Genomic DNA, 6,000 nt, shown 5'->3' on the forward strand with positions numbered 1-6,000 from the left:
CCGCAAAACCGCTACGGTCGCAGGTTCGAATCCTGCCTCGGGCATGGATATTTGTGATGTCCTTAGGTTAGTTAGGTTTAACTAGTTCTAAGTTCTAGGGGACTAATGACCTCAGCAGTTGAGTCCCATAGTGCTCAGAGCCATTTTTGAACCAGAATGTTCTTCAAATCAATCGCTAGCAATTGTGGCCCGGTGACATATGGCACATTGTCATACATAAAAATTCCATTGTAGCTTGAGAACATGAAGTCTCTGAATGACTTCAAATGGGTTTGGGAGTAGCTGAACATAGCCATTTCTAGTCAGTGATCGGTTTAGTTGAACCAGAGACGTAGTCCATTCCATATAAACAAAGTCTACACCATTATGGAGCCACCACCAGTTTGCACAGCCTTGTCAACAGCTTGGGTTCATGGCTTCCTGTGGTATGCGCCACAGTCTAACTTTACCATCAGCTCTTACGAACTGAAATCGGGACTCATCTCACAATGCCATGGTTTTACTGTACGCTTGGGTTCAACCAATATGGTAACGAAACCAGTAGAGCCACTACAGACGACGTGTTGTTAGCATAGGCTCTCGCGTCGATCGTCTGTTGCCATAGTCTATTAACGCCAGATTTCGTCGCACTGTCCTAACGAAAATGTTTGTCGGCCGTCCCACATTGATTTCTGCGCTTGTTTCATGCAGTGTTGCTTGTCTGTTAGCACTCACAACCCTTCGCAAACGCCGCTGCTCTAGGTCGCTAAGTGAAAGGCTGTCGGCCACTGCGTTGTCTCTAGTGAGAGGTAATGCCTGAAATGTGGTAGTCTTTGTACACTCTTGACACTATGGATCTCGCAGTATTGGATTCCCTAACAATTTAGGAAATAGGTTGTCGGATGCTTCTGCCTCCAACTACAATTCCGCGTTCAAAGTATGTTAATTCCCGCCGTGCTTCCGTAATCACGTGAGAAACCTTTTCCCATCAGCCACCTTAGTTTAAATGACAGCTCCGCCAATGCACTGGCCCTTACACCATCCGTATGTGTGCATATCGCTATCTCATGACTTTTGTCACCTCAGTGTTTGGAAACTTGTGGTAAGTTCTGTGGGACCAAACTGCTGAGGTCATCGGTCCCTAAGCTTATACACTACGTATTCTAACTTAAACCAACTTACGCTAAGGACAACACATACACCCATAATCGAGAAAGGACTCGAACCTCCGACGGGGGGAGCCGCGCGAACCGTGATAAGGCGCCCTAGACCGGGGGAAGGGGGGGGGGGGGGAATTAATAGCGAAACCTGACTTGGGTGATGCGATACAATAGCAGAGGCAAAAATTTTCGACTAAATGGGCCGTTTGCGACGTTGTTGCGAATGTTTGATCACGAGTTGTAGCTGACATCAGTGTGAAATAATGTCCAACTTACAAAGAAGTAATTTTAAAAATAAGAGTTTTCGCTTAAGTTCCTACCTAATATATTCACATTTCGTACGTAGCCCTAAGTTCGAGAATTTTGTACGTTCGTTACGGAGAACGAGGGCATTTTGCTGATGATTAAAGACATGTAACGCTCGAATATAGTACAAGATCGATAGCTCGAACAAGGCACGTACTTCGGCCTCCAATATCACTGGAGCTCACTCCCCCGGATTTTCCTCGCTGTTGTCATATCAAAGAGATAGTTGCGTAGCAATCTCATTGATAGGGGATCTTCTTTCCTAGGCGCCGGTTTGTAGCAATCTGCCCCTCATCAAAGCCGCATATGTATGTTTGCGGCCCGTATCACCACCACATTGATTCCGCTTGTACATTTTCACTACCGCGTCACGTGTCCCCAACCCCACTAAGCGGCATTCAGAGCTGGGGCGAGCAGTTGTCATAAATTATAAGGGGCATATACAGTTGTACCTTCCATCATAAAGTGACGCCAGTTGTGAGGATTTTCCACAGTGTCAAACGTATATTTACGGCTTTCGCAAATGTCTGCAGGCTTCGTAATTTTGTGTAAATGGCAGCATCGGTCGTAAACATTGAAATTATTTTATTCTACAGATCGATTTCGGTCGCTGTGTAACCATCTTCAGTGCAAATTATTCGAATCTTTTAGGCCCATATCATAATAGCACAAGATTTTCTATGAGGTGTAACATGTACTGTGTTGATTACTTCCAACAGATAGCTTCACTTTTACTCCAATCCGACGTGCAGTAATCTTGTAGCTTACACAGCCAACTAACTAAAAAGACAGGCTTTCCTATAAATTTAAAAGTTATTGTTTGCAGTAAAAGTGAAGACATCTTTTGAAAGTAATCACACAGTACACGTTAAACCTCATAGAAAATGTTGTGCTTTTGTGATATAGGCCTACAAGGTTCGAATAATTTGCACTGGAGATGTCACACAGTGACCGAAATCGATCTGTAAAAAAAAAGGATTTTAGTACTTAAGGCCTATGCAGCCATTTATTCAAAATATATTGACAATAATACGGACGTGGTGCACATGGCTCCCGACGGAATTAGACATCAATTCGTAGTGTTTGATAGATGGTCGTAGCGGTATAATTGAAATAATTCGTGTTTATTGAAACCTTTGTTACCGTCTCTTGTTTCATAGGCATTAACTTAGGTTCCAGTTCCCTCTGTTCCGTGCGTTTTGTCTGCTTTGTGTTGATTTTGTGTTCGAAATGTGCAATGAAGAGGAGAAGCGTCTGGAGCGAATAAAGTCCTTGACGAGTCTGTAGATGCTGGGAACGAAAGATTTGATGACTATTCAGATTACATATTTATTGTACTATTTTGCAGGTTGTGTTGCTATGAAGGATTTTCCTGTAGGTAATCAGGAAATCAATCCGATCATACGACTCCAGTGAGTGTAATGTTTGACTTTGTCTGTCATGTTTCAATTTGTATCACACTGTACTCAACCATTAATGCTAAATGTTGCTTTGCTGTTGTGTTTTGTGTTTTCCTTTAGATTTAAGTGTGCTGTAAAAGAAATTTAAACAGAAAGATCACATGTTTGTTAACCGGGATATTTCTTATTTGAATAGCAGAACTCCTTTTCTAAAGTTGGATTGCGTATCTATGTATGGCAGTACTTGCCTCATATCATTAAAATACTTTCCAGTGACACGAAGAAAAAAAATGGTTCAAATGGCTCTGAGCACTGTGGGACTTAACATCTATGGTCATCAGTCCCCTAGAACTTAGAACTACTTAAACGTAACCAACCTAAGGACATCACACACATCCATGCCCGAGGCAGGATTCGAACCTGCGACCGTAACGGTCACGCGGTTCCAGACTGACGCGCCTAGAACCGCACGGCCACACCGGCCGTCGGCACGAAGAAATCAGTAGAACAACGGAAACCTAACAAATATGACGGGCAGAGTGTGGTTGGCTAGTGTTTCAATACTGTAAAGCATGCCCTACAATATATTTCAGTGCGATTGACAGTAGTAATGTACTCAAGAATATGTCGAAATGCTAGTAGCACGACACTTCATACACGACGATTGTGGTAGAAAAAAGTATACCGCTAGGCGATGTATATACTGAAACGCAATTTTAAATCTGTCTAGGGTTGAAGACGACGAGGGGTCCCCAGCCGACCTGTGACAATAAAGTTTTGAATAAATATTAATATGCGTCCGATGTTGACATTTCAGTTATCAGGAATATTCAGTAATTATGCCAGCTGCGGAGCAGTATACTTATAAAACCTGTGTCTTGAGTGCACCGAAATAGAGGAACATTTGAGTGAAGCTGCTAAAATCATTTCAGCCACCGGCATGTGGGTGTGACTCAGGACTGCATATGAGTGAATGAGTAAGTTACGAAATGATTCTGTTACATAAACGGATTGCAGACAGTGCGAAAATGTTCTCAGTTTTAGAAAATTGGTACAATAAGACACACGAAAATTTTACTGCGGTAAAGACGCACAAAAATTTGCTCGTGATGTTAATTCTTTAGATCTAAAGAGTGCACACTGTCAATTCTTGAGCCACTGATCACAAAGGAAGAATACACGCAACCGTGTCAATGCGGCAGTCTGTTTTTTCTTTCCTTCCGTCTTTCAAAAGGTGCAAGTGTATTTAACATTTCATGCTTTTACTTTAACCCTTAGAAACTGCCCAGCAGGAACTTTTTGCTAAGTAACCACTCGTATTCACATCACGGACGTCGCTTGAAATGAGGTGCGGTCTCGCGTCAGTTTTATTGCTGTCTCTAATACGCCCGAAACGACCTTCGATGCTCTCCTTTTTTCCTTTAAGAACGTATTTTGCGGGCCTGTTCTCTCCATTGACGGAAATAAACCGAATTTTCGTCACGAATTACTCGTTTCACCTTTCAGTTAACACAAAATGCATTTATTGTTCTTACAATTATAACGTAATTTGACAGTTCACGCTGTACAAATACCGAAATATTCACTCGCAAACAATCAAAGAAAAGACAATATGGACTGTATAAAACGACCATAACTTTGCCGTAAAGAGAAAAGATGGAGAAGCTGCACCTGCAAGGCGATAACAACTCTTGCACCTATTACATTTTCGCTTTATGTTTAATCACGAATTGCTAATTAAGTTCGCTTACTTGTTATGTTCACAGTAACTACAAATTATTAAGTATCTCATGAGTTTAAATCACCAGTTGCGAATATAAATAACCGATGGTGTCGCCATCTCAGAGACAAAAGTATGAAGTTTTTTATGGCGACTTTGGCGCAGTCGATGAGATATTCGTGTTGTGCAAAAGATGTTCAGCATTGTCATTCGTACCAGGTTTTCTCAGACACGTCTGTTGTAATGTTCTCACTGGCTGTGGTAATGCGCCTTCGCAATACTGGGAAGGTCGCTGGAAAGAGCCAGGTATCTTCCTGTGTAGCTACTCACCAAAGGAAGAAAACTTACACTGAGAGATCCGGCTGTTTGCCGGCCGGTGTGGCCGAGCGGTTGTTGTAGGCGCTTCAATCTGGAACCGCGCGACCGCTACGGTCTCATGTTCGAATCCTGCCTCGGGCATGAATGTGTGTGATGTCCTTAGGTTAGTTAGGTTTAAGTAGTTCTAAGTTCTAGGGGACTGATTACCTCAGATGTCAAGTCCCATAGTGCTCAGAGCCATTTGAACCATTTGATCCGGCTGTTTGCCTGCAGCCGATACGAGACAATTCACCGTGTCACTTTGTCTGCTCTTGGACGCCGGCTTGGATATATCTTGGATATATCTTCTTCTTCCTAGGTTTATCCCATGTCTGCACAGGGTCGGCGTATAACGCCGAATTTGGCGTTTTTAGTGGTGCCCCCCCCCCCCCCCACCTCTTTAGCCTGCGCGTAGTTTTATCTCTTGTTCACGTGTGAGAACTATTTTTCAGATGTTTGCGTAGTGTGTATCTGAGGCAGATAGTGGTTACGAGCCCGGTATTTACCTAGTGGAATATGGGAAACCGTCTGAAAACCACATCCAGGCCGGCCGGCATACCGGCTCTCCTCATTAATTCACTGTGCTCATTCGATTCTGCTCCGGCGCGGTACCACGTGTGCTGGAAGCGGACATTTTAATGCGCTCAAATATCCAGGCGGGTCTCATAGGCCAATGTGTTGAGCTTGAAAAAGAACTGTTACTCGCGAATGGACCTAACCTCCTTTAGAAACGGCAGGAAACACACACACACACACACACACACACACACACACACACACACACACACACACTATCACGTTCTATTTCAGTGACAACTCAAGGCTTCTCAAACACTGTAACCAAACATTATCCCTAGAAAATTTCCACGTAAATGAAATATGATATAGGCATTCAGTTATTCATTCTGGCTAATCCTCGTCCGGATCGTTAATGATTAAAAAATATTCGCATTGCACAGTCATTAATTGCAGTTCTTGTTCCAGTATGTGTGGAACGTACTGCAGTCCTATCCGTAACATTATCTAACTTTTGGTGTTGGAACGTGTGTGTCAGTAGTTGAGGTGGCCAATAAAGACA

The sequence above is a fragment of the Schistocerca piceifrons genome, chromosome 1, assembly GCF_021461385.2.
Source record: "Schistocerca piceifrons isolate TAMUIC-IGC-003096 chromosome 1, iqSchPice1.1, whole genome shotgun sequence".
Taxonomy (NCBI): Eukaryota; Metazoa; Arthropoda; class Insecta; order Orthoptera; family Acrididae; genus Schistocerca; species Schistocerca piceifrons.